The sequence below is a fragment of the Triturus cristatus genome, chromosome 1_2, assembly GCF_964204655.1.
Source record: "Triturus cristatus chromosome 1_2, aTriCri1.1, whole genome shotgun sequence".
Classification (NCBI taxonomy): Eukaryota; Metazoa; Chordata; class Amphibia; order Caudata; family Salamandridae; genus Triturus; species Triturus cristatus.
The window spans coordinates 933,795,141-933,822,109 of NC_140580.1; positions in this window are offsets into that span (position 1 = coordinate 933,795,141).

Below are 26,969 nucleotides of genomic sequence, written 5' to 3' on the forward strand. Positions count from 1 at the left end.
GGGGAATCCACAAACTCTGGGTACCTTTAGAATCCTCATGTTGTTGCAAGGAAAGGATGCAAATTTGGCATAGATACCTTATGTGGGCAAAATGTTATGGGGGGGGGGCCTAAGTAAAACTATACCAAATAGCCAAAAAAGGGTGTGGCACGGGAGTTGGAGGCCTGTCAGTGAAAGGGGTAACTTCAAATGCCAGAGGAACAAAATATTGCATGGACATATAAATAGTATGCAAATATGATATTACAACATCCAAAACCTATCTAGAAAGAAATTCTGAAATAGATAAATAGGTTTTATGTGTATGATGAGAGTTTGCAAGAAGTACGAATGAGGCTGTGAAAGGGAATGATGAGTTTAAATGAGCGGTTTTATCGAATTTAATTGCATGTACTCATGATCTATAGGACAATATCTGTGCACAGTGAAGGAAAAATATAAATGGGAATAAATAAAATATTTCTACTCTGGGCCATGCATTTTTACAAATGAATACCAGTGAGTGTGATTTAAAAAGATTAAGGTTGAAGAGGTTTTTTCTTTGCAATGTTAGTATTCCATGTTTCCTACCATGTCCCACGCTTGGTTGTGCAGGAATGTTGTCATCGGAAGCAGCCATACTGGGAAGTCATTCTGAAAAGCCCTACACTTTACCTCCGTCCAGCCAGTGGAGGCTAAGGTCAGATAATTTACTTATCACCAACGAAAGCAATAGCTCTTCTTTCTTCTCTACGTGTATACACAATTGAAACATACAGAGCAGAGGCATAACTCTAAACGATGAGGCCCCCCATGCAGAATATGATGAGGGCTTCCTGAGACTCTCACACCACATGGCCTAAAGCAGAGGTGTTATAACCTTCATACATTTTCTATTCTAGACATACCCGTTTCGAATTATTTATGTTGTTATATATATATTTTGGTATATGTCTCAAAGATAAATGCACAATTATGAATTTCATTAGCCATTGCAACATGATAACTCAGCTTGCTTGAATATGTCCATGTCATTTTCTGAAGAGTTTGAATTTATTTTACAGGTATTGTGTTTAAATAATGACCAAGGTTTCAGAGGTAGATTGATTTCTTTGTTATTGTTTTTAAATTCACTATTGTTTTTAAATAGTGAACCGGGTTTCACAGCATAAAATAAGGGACAAGTTAGAGGGGCTCTACTATTATTTATTTTGAAAATGTTTAATGATGTTCAGAAAGAAAATATAAACTGGAAGAAAGCATTTTTAGATGGAGAGGAACTTAGTAACAGAATTTCGAGATCGACGGTCATGAAGAAACCGTAATCGTCTTTCCTTGCTGAAGGTTATGAGGAAGGTACAGCTAGTCTTTTACTTGGCTTGTCTGCCGACTCACACGCACAAAAACTCAAATAAGCCCTGTTTTGGTGCTAGATTTAGCTGGATTATCCTAAAGAATGAAGGTTTGGGGATTTTGATGCGAGGAAGCCATACAATATCATCATGTTACAATATTTCCTATTCCACCTTCTGACAATAACTATTGCCAGTATCTTCTTTATATTTATAATAGTTACAATTTATAATGAGTTTAATATGATAGGAATTGTATTCTAATAAGTCATACATGTATATTCATAGCTTCCTGGTGTTCTTGAGTGTGTCTACTCATAATTAAAGAGGGTTTGAGTTCCACTAACTATTCTTGTGAAGTCTTACAAGCTGATCACTTCCTCCAGTAATGCTCATTGGTATGGGGGGTGGTTGCAGTCCAGAAGGTTCTCTGTCTTATGTTGATATATTGACCACGTCTTTAATGCCAGCGGTTCTAGAAAAGACAATCCTGGGCCATGCTCTGAAAGGAAGTCTAGTAAATGCATTATTGGCACCCAATTTGGTGTTGATAATTGAATGATCTTGGGCAACAAACTCAAAATATTACCAATTATTACTAATAGCAAAGACATTCATTGTAATATCGGTCTCCTTAAGTTCAGATAGGTGCTTCCTCTCTGCTGTGGGTTTGTTAGGCACTTGACTAATATAAGGTAATTCCCCATTCGTGTATTTCAGGTTTGAATCTCATGTTTTGAATCTGTTTTGTAAATGTGCAGCAGCATATTACGGTAGGAGTCAATTTTAAAACACCAATCATACAACATCTCTTGGCAAGAGTTTTCTTAACACAGGAGGTGGGTTAACTTTAGTTGTAAATCCACTCGCTGCATACACCTTTGAAATAGTTCACCGATGGGGTGGAATTTGATCCTGTAGATGTCACTACAGGAAATGTCCATACATACAGAGAATTATGGATCTTATTATGACTTTGAAGTCCTTTTAGGAGATCAAGCCATCAACCATGGTTTGATGGGCAACTACCCCATGTAGTTCAGAATGTTTTAAGGACTCCCTAGACTCCCTTAAGGGGCTACCTGTCCTGTATTAGTTGGATGTTGACCATATTTTAACAGAATACATCTGAATTCTCCAAAAGAAAGACACTTACTAAATCATTTAGTGGCCATCTGTATGCAACTCTGACAGTTTGTTTTACAGTTGACTGTTTTGAAAGCATTTGTTTACAGCCCTCACAACAAGCGCATCCCTCAATGCAGGCAATTAGTCCACAGATTATCAATGCTATCATAGGCCAAGCGAGATGAAATTCCATTTTGGATCACTCTTAAAACAAATCAGCTAGAAGTGGTCTATCCTCCCACAACACCCCAGGAAAAATATAGGATACTAACTATGTGTGTTCCACTTGATATGGTACCACCCGTAGAAGAGTGTACAACATGATGAACAATCTTTACATATATCTATACTATTATGCATGGCACAACCCTCTTAGTGGTATAACCAGAGGTGTTAAAACAAATACAGAATAAGCACTGAAAAGCCCCGGCTCTTGATTTAGAAATTAAATGAATAGGAAAGTTGTAAGTGTAGTCAATAGTTCTGAGTAACATTTGAAGAAAAGCTGCAGTTTTGGCAGTGCACCAGTCATTGGCAGAAGTTCCTCTTCAAATGGGGGCTTCCTAGAATTATTTTAGAAGTTTAAATTTCTGTGGGCCGTGATACTTTCTGTTCTCAAGCTACAAGGCTGCAATTCAAAAGAAAAAAGTAGCCTTCGATAAAAAGACAGTTGCACGGGAAGCTAATAAACCAAAAGCAAAACAGAAAACCAGAACTGAATCTCCTTCAGTGCGGAAGTCCAGTGGGGGTGATTGCAGTTCCAAAGAGTTCTCTGTTAATTTGAGGGACTGTGATAACATGAGCAAGCTGGATCGGTACCCGTATTCTCCCCATTCTTTGCAGGACTTCAGGGACAGTAAAAGGACGTAATGGAGCGGATGGATTGATTATCACAGAAAGGACGAGAACATCAAAGAAAAAAGTAAGCCATTGTGTGAAGTTGAAGTTAGCCAAAGAAGGAAGAAAAAGGTTTGGATCCAAAGATTCAATAAAAAAGTAGCATTTTGAAAGAAAAAGCATGCTTTGACACCTACAAGTACTTCTGTAGGACGTGCTTCTGGACAGTGCAGCAGCAATGACACCTGGCTCCTTGCCAGACTCTCATCTGATGCTGACTCCTACTAAAGAATATATACAGGTTGAGACACTGGATTGAAATGTAAACTCTCCAGACTGGGTTTATAATGTAAAAATACACACTGAGTATGATGTATTGCACAAAACCAAAGCTATAATCTTGTCTCTTTTATCAGAGTCAGAGGTTGACTGTCCTTTTTTAAAAGTGATGCACCTTGAGGTGAGGAGTTAATAATGCATGCATTTCTCCTTGGCACCTAAAGAGCTGAGGAAAACATATGCATGCAAATGGGCCTTAAAGCAGGCTGCGACGTTGTACAGAAACCAAGCAGGGTGGGACAAAGAATCTGTTCTACATGTGATTTCCTTATGGAGTGAGCTCCAAGGTCAGGTTCAATATGCTCTTAGGCTAGACGCTATGTCTGATATAAAAGCTATTTTAGATCAAATACAGTATCAAGATATATTAGTGCCTGGTCAATCCACCATGAACACTCCTCTTTTTTCGGATAGTAAAGCAGTTTTCAGCACGCTTTAACACTTATAGATTGCCCCTGGGTTATAAGAACAGTCTTGTAATCTTTGGAACCAGGATTATGGAGCTCTTACAAGAAGATCCTGAAGCACTATCACATATTAAGGAGATCTACATTACAGATGATAACTTGACTGAATAGGCTAGCCAGGATAGTGACACACTTAGAACTACATGAGTACAAAATCCATTTATAAAAATCAAAAATTGTATATCTTGACCCTTTGCTGCTCGGCTTTTTCCCCCCTGTGCTAAGCCTTTCTTTTTTACTTTTTGGGGTAGTTTGTGCTTGGGTCCCCATAACGTTTTGTCCACATAAGGTATCCATACTAAATGTGCGGGTTTTTTTCCCAACAACTTAAGTATTCTAAGGATACCCAGGGTTTGTGAATTCCCTGGAGGGGCCTGAGAAATCAGCCAAAATACAGGCACATTTGGGCTTTTTGGAAAATAAGTGCTGCAGAAGCAAGTGTCTGTTTGTTTCCCTGCAAATGGTATCAGCAAAGGGTTTGCAAATGCTACATTCACCATCTCCCCAGCTTTCAGAAACAGGCATACTTTTATCAGAAAACCAAATGTTTGCACTAAGTTTTGGCATCTTACTGGGACATAGTCTATGTTTCCTATTTTTTGTGCTTTCCGCCTCCTTCCAGTTAGTGGTAGCAATGGGTGTAAAACCAATTAGGGATCCTGGAAAGCTTTACTTTCTAAAAAGAAGACAACATTCTGAATTCAGCAAGGGGTCATTTGTGAAGATCCTTCAAGGTTTTCCTATAGAAAGTAACAGGTGAAATAAAAAAATATTGAAATCGAGTTGAAAAAAAACAGCCATTGGTGCCTTTTTCTAACTATGGCAGATTTGTTAAAGCAATATACAATTACGTTCACTTGACCCTTCTTGTTGCGGGGATGTATAGGGCTTGTAGGTTCACCAAGAATCCGAGGGACCCAGAGCCAACAACTGAGCTGGACCCTGCAATGGTTTTTCATTTGGTACTGGGTATACAGAAATTCATTGGGTAAAATATAAAGAGTGAACAACAGATATCAAGGAAAACTATGTATTTCCAAAATGGGAACAAGATATGGAGTTTAGAAGTCGTGGTTATTTCCACATCTCTGAATTTATGGGTACCCATACCAGCATGTGAATTAGAGGGCATTTTTCAAAATGACTTCTTTTTACACACCGTCTTACATTTGGAAGGCAGAAATGCATAGAAAGACAAGGGTACCTATTCTAGCACATGAATTGGAGGGCATTTTCCAAAATGACTTATTTTTACACACTATCTTACATTTGGAAGGCAGAAATGAAAAGAAAGACAATTGTTAAAAAAACTTGTTCTACTATTCGGTGTTTCCCTAAGACACTCAATAAAAATGGTATCTCACTTATGTAGGTAGGCCTTGTGCCAGCGACAGAAAACAGCAGAAAGCGCATCATGGACACATCAAATTTTTCTACTGAAAACGGACTTTTTTTTTGCAATGTGCCTAGCTGTGGATTTTGAGCCCTGGCTCAGCCAGTACCTAGGAAAAACTCACAAACCTGTATATTATTTAATTTATACACCCACGAGGATCCAGGCTGTGGTGTTACTGAGAATCCCTTGCAAACCTCAAACTTTGTCAACAAAAGCACATTATCCTCACATTTCTGTGACGGAAAGTCTTGTAATCTATGGGGAGCCACAAACTCCCACCCACCCAGCATTTCCCCAAGTCTTCCGCTAAAAATGGCTCCTCACTTGTGTGGGTAGGCCTAGTGCCCATGACAGGAAACGGCCCAAAACACAACGTCCCATTTTACCTCTGAAAACTGACCCCTTTCTTGCAATGTGCCTAGCTGTGGATTTTGGGCCCTAGCTCAGTCGGCACCAAGGGAAACCTAGCAAACATGTACATTTTTTTAAACTAGACACCCAGCAAAATCCAGGATGCTGTGACTTGTGTGGCTTTCACCAGGTTTTGATACCAAGAATCCCATACAAACCTCAGAATTTGTCTAACAAAACACATTTTCCTCATATTTCTATGATGGAAAGTTCTGGAATCTGTGGGGAACCGCAAACCTCCACCCACCAAGCATTTCCCCAAGTCTCCCTATAAAAATGGTACCTCATTTGTGTGTGTGTAGGCCTAGTGCCTGTGACAGTAAGCAGCCCAAAATGCAACGTGGACACATCACATTTTTCCACTGAAAACGGACCCTTTTTTTGCAATGTGCCTAGCTGTGGATTTTGGGGAGGAGCTCAGTTGGCACCTAGGGAAACCTAGCAAACCTATACATGTTTGAAAAACTAGACACCTAGGCAAATCTAGGATGGGGTGACTTGTGTGATTCTCACCAGGTTCTGTTACCCAGAATCCCTTGCAAACCTCAAACTTTGTAAAAAAACAAACCACATTTTCCTCACATTTCTGTGATGGAAAGTCTTGGAGTCTGTGGAGAGCCGCAAACTTCCACCCACTCAGTATTCCCCTGTCTCCCGATTAAAAATGGTACCTCACTTGTGTGGGTAGGCCTAGAGCCCGTGACAGGAAATGGTCCAAAACGTTCTGTGGAGACATCAAAGTTATCTATCACAAAACAACCTGATTTTCCAAGGGAGTAACCTATGTTTTTGGTCTCAGGCTTGGCGGCTATCTAAGGAAAACTACCAGACCTAGACATGTCTGAAAACTAGACACCCGGGGGAGTACAGGGAGGTATGGCTTGTGTGGATCCTCCAACGTTTTCATACCCAGAATCTCCAGCAAACCTCAAATTTAGGAAAACAAATCACATTTTCCTGATATTCTGTGTGGGAAAAATGGGATCACCAGGTCGACACAAATTTCCAACTTCCTAGCACGCCCCCAAGTCTCCCGATAAAAATGATACCTCATTTGTGTGGGTGGGCCAAGTACCCGTGACAGGGAAGGGCCCAAAACGTATTGTGGGGACATCAAAATTATCTATTACAAAACTACCTGGTTTTACAAAGGAGTCAATGGCAAAAAAGATTTGTCCCTGGCTCGGCGGGCATCTAGGGAAACCTACTAAACCCAGGCATTTCTGAAAATTAGATACCTGGGGGAGTCCAGGGATGTGTGGCAACGTTTTCATACCCACAATCCCCTGCAAACCTCAAATGTAGCCAAAAAACACATTTCCCTCACATTTCAGTGTAGGATCACTGCACCGGCACAAATATCCTACCATCCAGCGCTCCCCTTGGTCTCCCAATAAAAATGATACCTCATTAAAGTTTCTCCTATACCAACACTAGAAGCAGCAACAAAGACTAGGATTCCCAATGCACCTGCTCTACACCTTCATTGAATACAGTGGGGCCATCCTCTAAATGGAAATGATGTAAAATTTGAATGTGATCCAACAGTTTGGAATTTTTGCAAATTGCACAAAATGTTATACAAACTCTAATCATACTACTCATACATGAGTATATTCTACATTGCTTGCTGTGCACAGCCTGCCGTCTGTATTAACAGAAATGTTCCAATGGATTGCGCTGCAATGCAGGGAGGTTTTGAAGATGCCAAATTCATAATACTATGCACAAACACACACATATATACACTACTGTTTTAGGTGTCTCTACTGCACAACTAGTAGAAAGACATGCCGTACTACTTGCCTTCAGAAGACTGACTATCAGTTCCTACACTTATTGTGTGGGATTCAGCATTTTATGTACAGGGCTATAATATAGATTTACCGCACTGGTGCATGAACAGATTCAGAAATCCAAAGGGGAAGTTAAAAAAAAGTAAACGACTTTGTAGAAAATTAGCTGTTCTACAGGCTACGCTTTCCTTGGTCCATGTACAATACACCATAGCCCATAAAAATGAAGGAATTCACATTAAAGAGAATTGAGCATCAGGCTTGGCTGTAAAGACATCAGTGCAAACCTTTAACGTAACAGTTGCAACTCAATCTCAAACTAAGATTGTTGCAAACATTTTAGTGGCAATAAAGGCACCATTGAATGGAGAAAAGACGCTTGACAGTTTCCTCTCCAAATATTCCCAAACTCTCACTAAAGATAATGTTCCTATGGCTTTTATACCAGCAAATAGAGACAGGCTTATTCCTAGTGAGCAAAATAGATTAGATTTAGTCAGTGTTGCTCATCAAGGCATAGCCTCTGCACATGCTAACATTAGTGCTACTGTATCAGTCCTACAGCAATGGTACTGGTGGCCATACTTACCAAAGCTTACAAAAATTTACAACAATGTAACATTTGTTAACAAATAAAACATTCAACTGTTGTAAGACCAGCACCTACTTCCCTCACTATTGCTGAGAAAACCGTTTGGGGTAATTTTCCCCAACCATGTTGGTCCACCACAGAATGTCAATCAAAATAAGTACGGATTGGTTGATTCTTGCTGCACATTCCTTTGGGTTTGACCACAAAAAACTGCCACTGTTCAAGTGGTCATAAAAAACTTGCAGTGCCTGGTAGCAATTGGAGCAGTTCATATCTGTCATTCAGACAATGGTTCTGCATTCGTTGCTAAGGCTTCTATGAACGCTATGTCTGCTCTGGGAGTTCAAAAGCTATATTCAGGACTACTGGGTTATGCGGCAGTAAAGCACCAAAGATAGGGTTACTAAAGCTGCTGATGGGTGGCTCCCTAAAGTGGGCAGGCTAGTTCAAGAAAAAATACCTGACAAGCAAATATTTGGACCATCATACAGACCACTTAGTCTATTTCTTGAGGTAGAAGGCACTTGAACAATAATCTTGCCGTCACTACGAGGTGCAATGAAAAAAAAGAAAGTGTTGCGTGGCCAATTGTGTTCACTAAGGTGCCTCCAGGGTAGATCAATACATCCCCTCGGATTTCTGAAGGAATTACCCTAAGACAAATACAGCCACATTGAAATCCTCAACTACATTTCAGGGATTGATGAGATCGCTGTGTCTCTAGCTTTACACCACTAACATCAAATGATGAATCAAATTATTCCATACAAGTGCCAGTTTCAACAAGTGAACTTGATGCTGTAATATGAACCATTGAAATCACCAACAGAACCCACATCAATTGAAATGATACTGCTGCCAGAAATGATGCTATATGACATTGACTCAAATTCAGGTGTTGAAGCAAGAGAAATAATCATTCTCGTTTGTTGTTGTTTCTGTGACAGATATCGTTTTTCATCATAGTCATATGTCTGTATTGCTACTAGAGTTCTATCCATTATAATGTGGACTACACAGTTGATTATTATTATTCTGTTTTTGGTACATGGAAATTAAATTCCTGATAAAACAATGCTGTTTCCTGTCATTTAGGAACTGCAACAGCATTCTTTTTTTCACTGAGTAAAAAGGGTTCATCATGCTGTGAACATCATCGCATATCTTGTGCTCAGAGATATTGGTTCGGCAAGGATCCCTTATCAAATTAAGAGTACAACAGAGTTGATTCAAATATCCCTAGATGACATTGTAATTCTGGCCCTTTTGCAAAATCCTGGGACATAAATACAGTTGAACAATTACTGAATGATTTGAATGTTTATGCTTCATTGAATAATGAGGATCCCTACTTAAATTCAGAACTCAGGAGCTGTTTTGTTTACATCATTATGTACACCATTACATTCATTCACCTAACAGCCGTAGAGAAATATATAATTACAGACAGTGGGAGCATTATCAGACCTTGCCAATAAATAGTCCTAATAACTTCAAAAGATTTCCCAATTTTAATGGTGATAGCAGGTCTGATCCACATGCTTTTTATTATTCCCAAGAACCAGAAAAATTGAAAAAGATCCTGATAATGAATCACATGTTTAATTATTGCACAGAGTTTATTGATTAATTTACAGAACAAGGTTATGTACATTGGAAGAAAAATATAAAATAAAACAGTGTTTGGAGGACTACGTTTTGTAAAACTAAAAAAAGTTAAGCCAGTGGTGTCCGATGCTTGGCACCGGCACTTAATTGTCAACACCAGTGCTTGTGACCGTACAACAGGGAATTATCAATTCCATATACATTAAAAATGACTATTACCTGCCGCCCAAGCCATTCTTATAGCTTTGGAGGCCTGAAATAGTCTGAATTATGACACTTGTAAGAGTGTGATGGTTAATAGTTAATGTTAATGTTTTTTTTTTTTTTTTTTTTTTTTTTTTTTTTTGAAACCGTTTATTGCAGTTCGTAAAAGTTACAGGTATGGGCCTACAACCATCCGGCCGGCCGCTAGAATGACAAAAACATATTGCACACATACAGTAAAAGTCTCTAGGCAGTGCAGAGCAGTGAAACAGGAGTAATCAATGGTGCAGGCCACACAGCTCCAAGCCCTCAGTACGGTTCCCTTTTCTTGAAACAAAACAACACCAAAAAACCACACCCGCAAGGCAACCCGCGATCCAAAATAACAGCACGTGCTCCATAAGTGGGGGATCCAAACCAGCAGCAGAACTCTGGAGAGGGGAATGGGAATAGATCAGGGACTGGGGGACCGCGCGCCCGCGGCTGAGGGAGGGGGGCCGTCTAGGGAGTCGGAGCAGGCGAGGCAGCCGGTAGCAGTGGTGGCTCACAAATACCCCCGCGGTAGGCGTTCCAGGGGCCCCAGAGTTTCACCCACGCCCCAGGCTTACCTCTCGCCACATACACCACCTTTTCACGAAACATACACCAATCCATATGCTCTTTCCAGGCCGACACCGCAGGGGGCCTCTGGGATCCCCACAATTGAGCAATGTCGCGCTTGGCTATCATGTATCCCAGAGTCACCCACCGCGTCTGCGGGACCGAATAGTCATTCGGTTCCCATACATTCAGCAAGCATCTCCTCGCTTCAGGCAGCAGCGCAACACGCGTCACCACACGCAGGACCTCAAGCACACCACGCCAGAATCGCTCCACCTTCGGGCACTCCCACAGTATATGCATGAAAGTCGCCAACGCACCACAGCCACGCTTACACATTCCGTCACCAGCAAAACCCATACGCAGAAGCCTTGGCCCCGTCACGTAAACCCGGTGAAGGATCTTGAGCTGGACGAAACGAAGGCGAGCCGGGATGGCCACCTCTTTCGGAGAGGCCACCGCGGAAATCCAATCCTCATCGTCCAGCTCCAGCCCGTCGGCAACCCAAGCCTCGCGGAGATTAGTCAGCAGGCACGATCTATCGTTGATCAGTTTTTTGTATATGAGGGAGATCGTGCTGTCCGGGACATGGCCATCTAGGACTCTGTCCTCCAGGGGGGAAGACTCCGGAATGGATGCGACATCCGGGAAGACGGAGCCCAGCGCATGCCGGACCTGTAGGTACCGAAAGTACTCACTGCCCTGCAGCTGGAACTCCGCCTGCAGCGTCTCAAAAGTTTTGAATCCCCCCCTCGTCCAGAGATCTCCCACTGTGCTGATTCCGATCGTGTCCCACTTCTCGAAGCCCTTCGATGTCCACAGGGAGCCCAACCTCTCAGACGCATATAGCGGTGACGCCCGGGTCAAACGGTCCTTCCACCCCATAGCTGCATTAGCCGCGTGCCAGACACGCACCATGACACGCGTCGGCCCCGTCAGACGGGAGTCGGGCGCGCCAGAGTAGAGCGCTCGATTGTAATCGCCACCGGGCAGGAGCATCTTATCCATCTCAAATGCCGGGTTCAAGGCGGGCCCGTAAAGGCCATGATTAATTGCAGCTAGTTGGGAGGCCCAGTAATACCGTTTAATGTCAGGGAGGGCGACCCCCCCATCGTACCACGGGAGCGTCAATTTAGCCAGAGCAATGCGCGGCCTCCCGTCCCAGAACAGGCGCCGCTGGAGGCCCTCCACCTCACGGAAATAGCGTGCCGGGACCAAGTCCATAGTATTCTGGAGGGCGTAGAGGAAGCGTGGCAGGGACATCATTTTAAACAAGGCCGCTCGGCCGAGCGGCGAGAGCGGCAGACGCCGCCAGCGCACCACGTCCTCCCTCAAACGCCGGAGGGGGGGTAACAAATTCCGCTCATAGCGGGCCTCCGGGTCAAGAGTGATATAGATACCCAGGTACCGAAAACCTTGGGAGGCAATCTGGATCGGACAGTCCCGTGGTAAGGCCGGAGCCTCCCCGGAAAGCACATATACACAGGATTTCGCCCAGTTGATGACCAGGCCTGAGTTGCGACCGAATGAACGCAAAACATCAACCAGGACGATCAGTGATTTACGCGGGGAGGCGAGATACAGAAGGATATCGTCAGCATAGAGGGACACACGGTCCTCATGCTCGGGAGTCCAGCGGAGACCACGGATAGAAGGGTGCCACCGCAGCCACTCCGCCAGGGGCTCCAGGGCCAGAGCAAACAGGAGAGGCGACAGGGGGCATCCCTGTCGCGTACCCCTCCCCAGCGCGAATGGGGCCGAGACTCGCCCATTCACTACCACCTGCGCCAATGGGCCCGAATATAGCAATTTGACCCAGCTAATGAAACCCGGGCCAAACCCGAATTTTGCCAGCATCGCCCAGATGTATGGCCATTCAAGCGTATCAAACGCCATGGTGGCGTCCAAGGACGCCAAGATGGCCGGCTCCCGCACAAATGGGACACGCGCGAGCACCCCGTGCAAGCGCCGCAGATTGAGCGCCGTGTTACGGTGCGGTATAAAGCCAGATTGGTCTTGGTGGACCAAATCGCCCACCACGCCAACCAACCTGTTGGCCAACACCTTGGCGAGGATTTTGGGCTCCGTGTTCAAAAGCGAAATCGGCCTATAGGATGTGACCCGTTCACGGGGCCTCCCCTCCTTGTGGATCACCACAATTGTGGCTAGACGCTGGTCCGGCGGGAGGGAACCCCGCGAGTGGGCCGCCAGGAACATCGCGCGCAGGTGGGGCGCCAACACATCCGGGCGTAGCTTGTAGAGCTCGATGGGAATACCATTGGGGCCCATGGCCTTGCCGGATGCAACCGAGCGAATAGCCAAGGCAATTTCGTCCGAGGTGGGAGGGGCGTCCAGCGAATCCCTGTCCTCCACCGTTAGGGAGGGCAGTGCGATGTCCCGAAGCAGGGCATGGGAGTCTGCCTCCGAGCAGGGGGAAACCGGGGAGTAGACTTCGCGGAAATAATCCGCGAAGCAGGAGACAATGGCTTCCGGCTCAGTGACACACGCACCATCAACACTCTCAATCAAAGGCACCACACGGCTCGCTCTCTCCCTCTTATCCAACCACGCAATCAATTTGCCAGCCTTATCACCCACATCATACAATCGCCCCTGCTGCTCTCTACTGAGGCCCCTGGCCGCCTCCGTGACGAGGGCCCGATAGGCCGCCTGCTTTAGGTGTAGAACATGCAACTTGTCGTCTGTTACCCCGCTTCCCAGGGCACCCTCCAGTTCTGCAATCTCGGCCTCTACCCGGGTCACCTCCTCCCGCTCGCGCCGCCGGGCATGGGAGATAAAGGAGAGGGCCTCCCCTCTAAGGACTACCTTGAAAGCCTCCCACAGGGAGATGGCCGAAGAGACCGACCCCACATTCTCATCGAAATATCGCTGTAGGGATTTGATCAAATCGGCACGAATGGTGGGGTCGCGCAAATACCATGCATTGATTGGGGCCACCCTGCCATCCCCCCTCGGGAAGACATCGAGATGCAACAACAATGGGGAGTGGTCTGAGATACCCCGCGCCAGATGGCGCACCTCCCCCACCCTCCCTGCGTGGGCCGCCGGGACAAGGATGTAATCAAGCCGCGAGAGGCTACCATGGGCACCCGAGTGGAAGGTGTACTGTCGCAATGCAGGATGCTTTAATCGCCAGCAATCCACCAGGCCCAGCGTGTCCAGAAGGCCGGGCAGCCACGCCTGTGCCCGGGGGAGGTCCCTAGGGGGATGGCGATCCATAGACCCAGAGGCTACCGCATTAAAATCCCCTCCAACCACCAGCACGCCACTCGGAAGGTCCAGAAGGAGGCGCCCCAGGTCCGCAAATGTGGTGGCTTGTAACCCAGGCGGGACGTACACTGATATAAAGATAAACACTCTACCCTCCATTCTTCCCACCAGAACCGTGGAGCGTCCCCTCTCATCATGGCGCACCTCATCAATCTCCAACGGGAGCGAGTTCTTGATCATAATACCCACCCCCCGCGAGCCCGAGGTGAAGCCAGAATGGGCCGCCAAACGATATCCCCGCCGGTTCATTGCATGAAAGGAGTTACCTATAAGGTGCGTCTCCTGCAGGAAGACAACATCTGGTGAAATACGTTTTAAGTACTGCAGGACCACACCACGCTTAATCCTATCCCCCAGGCCGTTAACATTCCATGACAACACAGCCAAATCCCTACCCCCCATCATACGTGGAACCACCGGTCGTCCCCCATCGAGCATCCTAAAAACAACAACATAGTAGCGGGTTTGCCCTGCGGTGCTAACAAACAACACACCCCCCCACCCCCCGGTCCCAACAAAACTCCCCCCTCCCTGCACCCCTGCATGAGCCCAGACAGCCCCCCCAAAGTGCAGTGTGCCTGTCGCCCCATAGCTAAAATACTAACTAGTCCCCCAGAGGAGGAGGGAAGCCCCCAACAGACCCCGCACGACCTCCATAGGAGGGGAAAATACGCAATCAATAAATGGTGAAGGAACAACGTCCAGAGCAAGGCCTATGCAGTCACCCCTCAATTCTACTCCGGCGGGCCCTCCTCGCCAGCCGCGCCCCCCCCGCCCCCCCGGCCCCGATCTCCAGGCAGAGTGTCCAGCCAGTCCCCAGCCGCCTCGGGCCGGTCGAAGAAGTGCGTGCGACCATCCACCTCTACCCTCAGCTTAGCTGGAAAGAGCATTGAGTACTTGAGGTTCAGGTCCCTCAGGCGACGTTTAACACCAAGAAAGCTCTGCCGCTGCTTCTGGACCGCCGGGGTAAAGTCTGGGTAGAAATGTACCTCCATGTTGTCAAGCTTGACCGGTCCCTGTTGTCTGGAGGTCTGGAGGATAGCATCTCTGTCCCGGAAATTAAAAATCCGGGCAATGAGAGGCCGCGGCGGGGCACCAGTCTTAGGTCTGCCCCCGGGGACCCGGTGAGCACGCTCCACCGCAAAAAGCTTACTCAGCCCCCGGGGCTGGAGATGGGTCAGGATCAACTCTTCCACGAAAAGATCCGCCGCCTCCGCCTCTCGTCCCTCCGGCACCCCCACAATACGGACATTATTCCTCCGGGCCCGACCCTCGGAGTCCTCCAGTCGCCGGTCCATCAGGGCGCTCGCCTGGCCAAGCCGGCGCACCTCCTTCTGGAGGGCCACCACGTCTGTCGTGAGGCTCGTCGTGGTGTGGGCCAGGGAGTCGACTCGGTCGTTTGTTTTGGACAAGTCTGCCCTCACAAGGCTCACATCCACCAGGACCGAGTCTATTTTTTGCGCTAAGGTGTCGAAACGCTGGTCCACCGAGGCCTTCATCTCTGCGATGGCGCCCATGACGTCCCGGAGGGTCAGATCCACCGGATGAGCGGATGCCTCCGTCGGGCCCACCGGGGATGCACGCGATGTCTCCGGAGAACCCTTCTGGAGCGTGTAGCGGTCCATACTGTTGGCCTGGTGCGCCGTGCCACGGCGGGTCGTCTTCACCTTCGCCCGGTCGCCATCTTGTTTGGTGGACATGCTGGCTCTTCCACCGTCGTGCCAAGCACCCCAAACGGGCCGCTATACCAAGTCACGGGTGCCAGGGGGGGGGCAGGGGCGACCACCGGACCGCGGGTCAACCCACCGCCGGCGGGTCAGCCGGGCTCCTGGACAAGGCCACACCACCACACCCCGCTCCGCAGTCCGACCCCGCCTGAGAGCTAGGAGGGCGCAAAAGCGAAAGTGAAAGTGCGGGGTACGCCAGTCGCCCAGCCCCGTTCGCCGCTGTTATTCACTTTGTCCCCGGATCGCCCCACTACTCCAATCCGGGGGGCCGGCGAGGAGAAGGCCACAACCTTCGATCGATGCTCCCACCGGCGTCCGGGGTCCGATTCGAGCCCAAAAAACGGGTGGCGCCTCAGCTCCGGTTCCCCAACACAGTCCCCTCAACAAGGACAGGATATCGCCATGATTAATTCAGGAGGTCGCGGAGGTCCTCGGGAGCCTCGCACCTACGCGGCCATCTTGGTTGCGCGCTAGGCTCCTCCCAATGTTAATGTTAATAGGAATTTATAGAGCGCACGTACGCCGATTGGCTTCATGGCGCTGAGGCTCAGAAGGCTGTCAGAAGAGACAGAAGCTAACCCTGTGTAAATAGCCATGTTTTTAGGGATTTCCTAAACTGAAAAAGGTCTGTGCAGTATCGGATTTCTAAATTTGGGGGCGAGAGTAGCGAATCGGCAGCCTCCTTGGCGTACCCGTTTGAATCCCGGGACAGAAAGAAGTGAAAGATGAGCATACCTTAAATTGCTTATGGGAGTGTGCCTGAGTATCAAGTTATTGATAAACTCAGGACTGGTGCCGTGCAAGGATTTGAAAATGAGGCACCCTGTTTTGAAAGCACAGCGCTGTAATATTGGAAGCCAATGTAGTTTCCTCAACAGGGGGGTAGCTGTATGCCACTTAGGTTGACGATATATCAATCGTGCTGCCTGGTTCTGGACCATCTGTAGGCGCTTAAACAAGTAGTGTGGCATGCCTAGGTATACAGAATTGGAGTAGTCCAGGTGGGATAGGACCGGAGATATCATGGCCTGATTCAAAGCGTCATGGCTGAGGAAACGATGGATTTTCCTTATCATACGCATTTGAAAGAAGCACTTAGACACCACAGCTCCAACCTGAGTTTTCAGAGAGAGATCGCTATCCAGAGATACTCCTAAAGTTTTGGCCGACGTGGAGGAAGCGGGAGGAGAGCCAAGCTCTGAGGGCCAATAGTGGAGGCCCCAGTGCTTATGGCTGTCCCCAGTGAGTACTATCTCTGTCTTTCCAGGGTTCAGTTTGAGATGATTAAGATCCATCCAACTTTGGATATATAACATGGTGTCCTGGAATTCAGGAAAACAGCAGTTGTGGTGTTATTATCATTGGCAGCACTGGCAGTAACAAGAGGTGGTGCAAGCTGCAAAGTCTCCTTACGAGAGCCCGGGCACATATTTATTTTGCAAAGTAAGCTCTGCTTAAGACACTAATAGCCTGTTTAGGGCATGTATATTTCAAGAAAAATTATATTCATAAGCAAGACAGTATAGCAGTCCACATGCATGAGTTTGCATCTACGACGGAGTACTCTGTCCACCAAACTCTAAATCAGGGCCCTAAATCTTCTGCTCCTCGGTTAATAAAAAATATCTTTGAGGAAAGTAAATCTCTCAGATCAATAGGGAACTATTGGAGACAATCAACCTCTTCCTCCCACCTGGATCTCCTCAATATGGCTAGAAGATCTTATCAGAAATATATTTCAAATATAAATCCTGTAACTAATATAGCAAAAGTCACGTGAAACATACTATCTGAAGTACACAGAATGACAGTTTCCTCTCCTCAGATTTTATGAACCCTTTGAGAAGTCTGAAAAGTTTCCTTCATTCTTTTACAATAAATTTCAATCTATTAAACAATGGTTGCCCCACTTCTCAGACTCCCGGATGTACCTGCTTTTCAGTTGTAAATCCAAAGCAACTGACTCCTCTTTGATGAATAAAGGAGCCTGATCTTCTAAAAAACATCTCTAAGGTTAAACATCAAGACCACTTCACCCATTGACTGCCAGGGAACATTTCCAAGAAACTGTTGTTCATCGTTTGACAGAGTAAGTGAAATAGGGTTGCCAGGCAGCCATATAATCAGCCATGTCTCACATCTTCTAAAGAAACCCTCACTGGATGTAGGGGATCCCAATCGTTTTCTCCCTTGTTCTGGTCTCCCCTTGCAAATGTGATCAGAATCTGTGTTGCAGCACAGCTTACTCCATGCATATCTGACAGCGGTCGTTTTTATGAGCACAAATCAGACTTCAGACCAGGTCACACTACGGAAACTGCCTAACTACAGGCTGTGGATAATGTACTTCACATCCGAGACCCCAGCAATTCTTATCTTCTCATACATATTGACTTAACTGCTGCATTTAATACAATTAATCATGGCATGTTTATAAGGATAGTCCACAAATGTATTGGAATCCTCGGCAGTGTGACTAACTGGTATGGCTCCTATTTTTCAAACTGAACACAGCAGATCTAAATTGACAATTGCCTGAAAAGTCCAATTGTGCTAAAGCAGGTTGTCCTATAAGGCTACATCCTGGCTCCTACTCTCTTTAACCTTTATTTCGAACCCTGGGAGTTCTACCCAAGAACTCAGGAATCAAATATCATCTATACGCTGATGACACTCAAATCTGTCTCAAGATCTTTTCCCTCAATGATGCTTGATTCCTAGCCCAAACACTGCCAGCAGTTCAAGACTGGATGACCCCTGAGCAAGTGAATTTACCCATATGTGTACCTTAACATTTATATGCTTACTAGGAAAATGCTAAATGCTCATGTGTGCATTACCATGTGCAGTTACATATTATTAATCAATTGCATTTTGTTTTTATAGCAGCTGCAAGACCATTAAAGTCTTAATAATGTTAAATATTAACACACATTTAAAATTAACTATTATTCTGTTAATGCATGTTGTCCACTGCACATTTCTGCTAAACCTTATAAGCAAAGCATAGCCTCATTCTGAAGTTGGCACAGTGAAGTGAGGATTTTAGAACAGAGTGAAGTCAATTCCTGTTAGGGTTAACTGTATCTCTCTCCAAAGGTTTACCCATGAGAAGGTTCTGTCACCTGCTCATTAGTTACTATCTAATAGTTTCACTTCTGTCGTGTGTTCCCACCTTCATTTACCTGTATTGAGACACAGTGTATAAATATACCAGAACAATGTATGGATTTTAGCATTACAAGCTCCAGTTAATCAATGGCAAAGCTCTGGTCTGTTGAAACGGCAATAGCTTAATTTTGGATGTCTGCAGGCTATTTTGCATTAAACTCTTGTTAGACTTCTATGTGATATTTCAAGTGTTGTGTTTTCTTTTATACCTCCCATCATTTTAAACTTTAATACCTAAAAGCAGAATTTATTTTTCTCTCACCCATACAGTCAAGCTTACCTGTATAATCCTGGATCCTTGACTGCAATCTGTTTATCATTGACAATGCCAAATCGCTAGTAGTCGTTCTTGAACATAGACTTAACTTACAAATGGAAATCAATACTATGGCTAAGCGTGCGCTTTTCAATTGGTACTCATCAGTTCATCCTGAATTTGATCTTAAGACTTTGGCCCAGTCCTTCATCCTGTCAAAGATCCATTATGATAACTCTCACCTGACAGGACTTCGTATAATACGCTTCACCCACCTGAAGACTGTGCTTCATGCCAAGAATATTTAGTGCCTAATTTACTATATTTCGATGCACGTCAGTGCAGCAAGCCTTCCTGCTGAGCTGTCGTGCATCAAAATAAAAGGACAGGAATACGCCGTATCTACAAGTTCTCCTGAACCGACACACAAACAGCATCTGTGCCCCAATGCAGACACCCTTGTGCCAGGGATAATTGTTTATGTGCAGGAAGGGACACCTTCCTGCAAATAAACAACCATTAAAGGCGATTCGCTCCTTCTATGTGTGCTACAGAATGTGGCACACATAGAATGAGCAAACATCGAGGAGAAATAAAAATATTTGTCCTTGTTTTGCCACTCCTGTGCCACCCCTTGGGAGGAGTAAGATTCAGATGCATTCCCAGGTTTATGGCACTTTGTAAATCTGGGAATGTGTCAGGTTCCTTGGACGTTGCATTGGAACACCCACAGCAACACCCATGGAATGCACCTTTCACCAGTGTAATGCGTGAAAGGGGCCCATATTTACAAGGGCATGAAAAGTCATGCAGGGTGACTTAACGTGGCCTTGTAAACATGGGCAGGCACACTGCGCCGCCGGACCGTGTAAGAAAGTGACACACCGGCGGCCCAAGGGGCTTGTAAAGGAGGCCCTTTGTCTCTGCAACTAAGATCTCAGATTATGTCACAACTGTGCTGCTAACAGGGTTCTATAGACCACCTGCCTGCGTTACTTTATAATGAAACTTAAAAGGTCTGGTCGGTCCAGATCTTTATGGAACTCAGAAACACTACTTATAACCCCCCTAATTGTTAATATGGAGTATACGATGGTACAATCCTACACTGGGAGTGCACCTAGAATGTGTAACTCTCTCCCCCAAGACCTACGAGCCACTACTTTTCTGGATACCTTTAGGTTTGACCTGACACCTCTCCCCTTTCAAAAATACTTCTTGGGAGTTTACAGTTAAATTCTGCTCAGTGATTATGCCCTCTCTTCTATGCATGCATGTAAAGTTTCTATTTGTTTTTGTTCATGCTGATGTAGTTTGTATTGTGTTACTACCTCATCTTTAGTGACCCATTAATGTCTTCAGGCCTTGATCTCACTAATGAAAATCATACAAATAAATAAAAACAATATCATTTCTATCAGAGTAGTACTAGCCTCACTTACACATCTCTCCTACCTGTTCATCAGATGAATATCTGTAAAGAAGAACATATTGTGTGGCTTATAATGATATGCTATTTGAAACTGTCATGGTGAAACACTCGGGCCCCCTGGGTCAAGTCTGCTCTATAGAAAAAACTCAAAATAACGAATAAACACAAATAAATGTAATGGTTAGGCTGGGCACCTTGAAGGTGACTCCAGCGCTGAGCTGATCTGGAATCCAAGTATCATTATCAAGTCATGCTGGATTATTCGATTTTGGCTCTGGTGCTGGGGCTAATGGCAGACAGAGTTGGCTGCATAGGTGGGTTAGTTAGAACCAGGGTTTCAACGGTGCATTTCATTTAGCGGAATTGTTATTTTGTTTTGAAACCTTGTGGTTTAGGAAACTCATTGTTATCCAGGATTCAATGGTAGGCAAATATGTGAGTTATTCAGTTAATTCTACTGTATTCATAGACGTCCTCTTTTTTATTTTGTATTGATATTTTTTATTGTGATTTCCTATCCCATAGCAACCACAAAGAGCTTTCAGTCGTCAAATAAGACGCTCCACATTTTTAGGTCTCGGCTAGCGAAGGCTGCGCTTGCGCAGTCTCACTCGCAAGATATAATGACTTGGAGAAGAGGGGCTTGAACCCGCCCCTCTTCTCCCCTCTTCTCCATTGGCTGGCCTCTTGAATGCTGGCCAGCCATTGGAGAAGAGGTTCGTCACTCCGAACGGGCCCCGTCCTTTTCGGATTCGGGGGTGTGTTTTTTGCAACTTTTCTAATGATCTCCTCCAGCCAATGGCAAGAGGAGAAAAAAGCAAAACACGCCCCCGAATCCGGAAACGCCGCTGCCTTTCTCCAAGGCATTTCTGCTTCGCCTCGGAGAAAGGCAGATGTCTCTCTCGTATTTTACCCTCAAAATCGGTTGTTTTCCAACTTGTTGCGTTTGGCAGTCAGCAGGGAGTGATGAGCAGAGGTACCACTTCGCGCACTCTCGTCCGTTAAGTTGACACGTTCGGACATGCTTGGTTGCCAGTATTTTGTCTTGGGAAATGCTGTTTTTGTATAGTAAAACTTTGACGTTGCATTGCCATTTGGTGCTGTTAAATGGCGTCGCATGCGAACTTGTGCCCGATTTCTATTGTGCAGGGTCCGAAGTTTGCTGCATGCAAGCTCCAACCAGGTGACATTGGGTGGGTTGCTAGGTGTTGTATTCGTGGATGGTGCGTTGAGCGAGTGAGGTTTGCTGATTTGGTTAACTTAACACGCTCTTTGCTGAATTGTTTACTGCCTGATACCGACACCTAAAAGACTTCGCGTACAGTATCTTGTGACCCCACTTGCCTGTGTTACTACTTCCTAATCCTATGCCGATATCTTGTGACTCGACAACGAATGAATCGGCCTGAAAGTAGACGTGTGCTGCCCTCGCTGTTCATATCTCACCCATCCTCTGCTTTCCAGGCATTGGGGGGGGGGCGGGTTAGATGCTCAGGCTGCACCTCTTTTCCGACTGCAGATGTCCTAAGAATGTTGCAAAGTACTGACTGCTGACAAAGTACAGTTGCTAGGCTTTTATTCAACGTGTAAAAAAAAAAAAAAAAAATGCACACGGTGGACACGTTTCAAGGATCACAGCTAGAGTCGAGGCGCTTGCAGGTTACGTATTTTTTAAGCGAGAGCTCCGAATGTTCAATTTACAAATTTGTGTGTAAAAGCTGCTGTTATTTCCCGTTTCACATCATACTTTTGCTGTCCTTGGGCATTTTGCTTTTCACCTGCATTGCTGTCGCACGCAAGCCACGCCTGGAGAATGGAATGCAAACAAACCAACCCATTAGTATGTAAAAATTTAACTCTTTAAATGCTGTGTGTGTAGTGCATGTCATCAGCATTGAGCTCGTCTTGTGTTTCCTATGCGTTGCGCCAGCTTTTGAGTGATACTCGCTTACTGTGAGTCGTGCCAAACCACTCTCGTGTCTTTAGAAGCGGTGGAAGCATTAAGAGCTTGGGCCCTGCGTGCAGCTACTTGAATCCCAGCCAGGGAGGGTGAAAGCATACCTTCAGTGTAGGTGGTGACAACATGACGTATTTGAGCAAAGCTAATCTTAATAGACAGCTCTAAATATCTAAACCTTCGTCTTGCTCAAAGTAACTTTGCTTTGAAATGCATCTTAGATAGTGGACTACTGTTTGAACGACTTTGGATTTTAGGCATCCACCTACGGCTTTAGGGAGTCGCCGATAGGCCTCAGGTGGACTGTGATCACTTTAGGCTGCAGTGAGCATGAGCGGTGCATCAGCGCCTGCTTGTTAGCAGGATAGAATAGAAAAGGCGGGCAATGGGCCGGTATCACAGTTGTAGCTGAGGGACGCTTTTTTGTCCAGCGTGGTGGCCGATTTGGGCGGTGTCAGTGCTGTATTGTTGTTGCCATCAGCCCAGTGGGAGCCAGAGCGGCCTCTCCAGAGGCTGATGGACCTCTATTACCCTTTTTACCAATTCCCAGTCTCTCGCTGGGCCGGCCCTTTAATGTATGCAGATTGAGCACTGCTCGGGGGCACAGATCAAACAACAGTAAAACAGAGCGGTTCAGTTCATAATGTGAAATATGCCACACGCACGAGCTGTAATCTCGGAAGCTGCACAATAGGAGTGTCGAGAAGGCACAGCTTTTTTTCACGTCACCTGTCCTGCCCCCCCTCCCGCTGGTCCCACCCCAGGCTCAGAACGAAGGCCCCTTTCAGAAAGCCCCTTCTTTACTTTAGTTTGACTTTTTCTCTGTTGGGATGGGTTCCTTGTCCTAACCCAGTTGTACAGACGCTCAACGTCACTTAGGTCCTGCACTGAAGTTTAGGAAATGCTCCTTCATAGAGCTCCTCCCTCCCAAGTTCAAGGAGCCCCCTCCAGGCAGTCCTGCATGCAGAGTGCCCCCACCCTAAGCCAGAGTTCTACCGGGCACACCCGCTGATCACAGTTCAGTACAACATAAACAAAAATAATGTCATGAGCAATGCCAATAGCTCTAACTTTAACAATGCCGAGACCGTTGCATTGTAAATGCTTGTTTGTATATAGATGGTAGAGTTTATTTTTATTCAAAGAGCTTGCACCAAGTGCACAATGATGGCTACAAACATATTTTGAGTTTCCAGGCACATGCCTGTTTGCTCTTAAATCTATGGATTGTCTGCGTGCAGACAAATATGTTCATTTTGCCTAAGAGGAATTTTTCAAAAGTGTTTTTGTCTAAATGGAGAAAAAACATTCTTAAGGAGAAATCTCTTCCCATAGGCTGCCAAACAAACGGCAATGTTTATTTTACGGAGTTTTATATAGCGCATTTTGACCTGAAAGTATCGGGAATCCGAGCGCTTTACATAGCAGCAGTTGCGTTACATGAGGACATATTCATTTTTGGCACGGGGAGATTAAGTGATTTGCCTAGAATCACAGGATGTTCAGCGGATGTTCAGCAGTCATTGCGGAGACTCAAACCCAATTCCCCAGATTCGAGGTCGACCGCGCTAGCCGTTAGGCCAACTCCTCTCCCAAATGTTTGGTGCCCTTAACACCATCTGGGGCTATTGCCAAAGGCAAACATACATGTGAGTAAATATACATATAGTTTACTTTTACACTTTGAGTAACTTTACTGCCTTTGGCTGTTCACCATTTGCAAATGTAAAGTTACTCAAAGTGCAGTCTTATGTCCCCACTGTCTGAACTCAGGGGGTGGAGCCAAATTTATGAGTATAGATTTACTATGTGTACGTTTTCACACATAGGTGGGAGACAGCACCACCAGAGCTGAAAATCTTCCTATAGTACAGAATAGAAAAACTCTAAAAATGTATTAAAGTTAAAGTTAAAAAAAAATATATATATATATGTTGAATATTAATGTAAATACATTAAAAAGATGTATTACTGTTTACAATTTTTAAAAGTTTATTAAAAAGTTTGTAATACAGAACCATTATTTTTATTTATATTATTCATATTATAGAAATTTAACTTAATTTAACATCAGTTCCATTGGGCTTCATTGTACGTCCCTCCCTCCATTATTATTTGCAGTAGGGTTGTTGTGGTATCAGTGGTTGGCCATGTATGGTGCTGGACTTAATCCATCTCTGAGCTGGAGTTTATTTACAACTGTTTTGGAATCTTTTTTGGCTGTAGTAACAATAGAAGTGTAGTTTGTGAACAGCTATGTATTTCCACTTTGTGGGTGTGTGCACACCCCTCCCTACACCTCCACCTCATTTAATCCCTCTTTACTCCTCTATTAATCGCTCCCCTTTAGTAGTAAGTTATTCCCCAATTTCCAGCCACTTCCCCATCCCTCCTACATTTACTATTAAAACATAAACTTACTTATGAAGAGACCTCAGCAATCAGCACGGAGATCTCCACACAAATAAGATAGGTCACCGCATGCAACTATGTGAATAGCATTTTGTAGTAAGTTAGTAGTACTACTTTAGCACTACTAAGCCTAATACAAATCGCAGTCTGTGAATAGACCCCTCAATGTGCTCACGTATTTCAATATACTGCCTCGCATTCCACGTACTCACCACAGACCTCTGCTCCGCTGAACTGGTCCTGGCTACCATCCCACTTATCTGCAAGACCACAGCCGGAGGAAGATCCTTTTCCTACCTTACAGTGAAGACCTGGAACACCCTGCCTCTCCATCTCCGGCATTACTGTCAGTGCCTCAATTCAGGAATGACCTCAAGACCTGGCTCTTCGACTGACCACAGTGCCTCGACGGACCTGCAGTTCTCTCCCTCCACCCTTACACCTTGAGACCTTTATGGGTGAGTAGTCACACTTTACAAGCCTTTGATTGATTGATTTGAGGCTGGTAATAATAAGTATCTATTGTCTGTCACCAATGCCAAAGGACTCCTGGGGATGAACATGAGCTGTACAAATATGACTACTATGTTATCACAGCAACTGTATACTTAATTCAACTTTATTGAGTAACCTTACGTCTCCATTTAAATTTAGAAAATGCATAGGAAATGTTTGGAAATATCGACACAGTCCAATTTGCAGATGCGCACAGCATTGCCAATTGACACAATCCTGTCCCAATCATTTCATCACCTATTTTCTCAACTCTTTACTGAAAAGGAGGAGAAAATCTGCCCACCTGATGTCATAAATGGACTTTGACAACAATTTTTTAAAATGTATTTTTATTATTTTCAAAGGAGAACAAAAAGCAGAGAATAGAATACATGTGGTATATTGAGAAGGCAGGTAGATGGTAAAAAAGGAGAGCAATGTACATACTATCACATGTAATACGTACAATTAACATACAGTGCCGGGTTCTATCACAGTAGCAAGTGTAAACAACAACTATTACGAGCTAGTGATACAAGAAGTCTATGCCAGATATGACAGCATACGAGCCTGCAGAGAACTTAGGAGCGGTGCATATACCTGCACATATATCTAGAAATAAGTAACAGGTTTCGTCCTAGTTCAGGGTGGTTTGTCATCATATATAGAATTGATCTGAAGCAGGATAGTGTCCCGTTCTGAAAGTTCCACCGGTTTCTTTTGGCAGAGGCATAGAAAACTCCTTGAGGCGTCTTCGACCTACACCCATTTGTAGAGATCCAATTTCCATATACAACTTTCAACCAGGTGTGAGGATTTCCCGTAGGGTGACCAACCGTCTGTAAATTTCACAGACCGTCTGTAATTTGGATCTCACGTCCGTTGTCCGTGACGATCCCTTTTACGCACACCTTTTGTCCATAATTTTGGGCATTGGGGAACATCACTATTCCCCTGCCAGAAGCCTCAGCTCCTTGATGGGGCTGCCTCGCACTCATCCTCTGAGCGCAAGACAAGCCCCATCCGCCATTGTCATTCTGTATGGGGCTGATTGCCATATACAGAATGACAATGGGATAGTCTATGCTCTTACTGCATGTGGTGGACCTCCTGCAGCCTCGGTCTAGGGCAGGGCATTCAGGCAGGTGGAAGAAGGAAGAAATGTACAAAAACGCCAATGCTACCACACGAGAATCCAGTTCATGAAAAGAAGGCAGTGAAACAAGTTTTTTTTTTAAAAAAGGGTTATGGGTCTTTCACTGTCTCATCATTTTAAAACGGACGCATTTTCAGTGTTATATTCAACAAAGCCATGGTTGCTGCTTTTTTATTTTATGCAACTTACAACCATTGACGAAGCCAATAGTTCTGGCTTGTAGGTGTAACGCTAGTTGTTGTGTTATATATCTGGATGCAATGAAAGAAGCAGCAAATTACCAGTCGGGCGGTGCACTATGCTAAACACAGATTTTTAGTTTAGGTGTTTTAAGCCATGCCCTTAATTACATCGAACACCTCA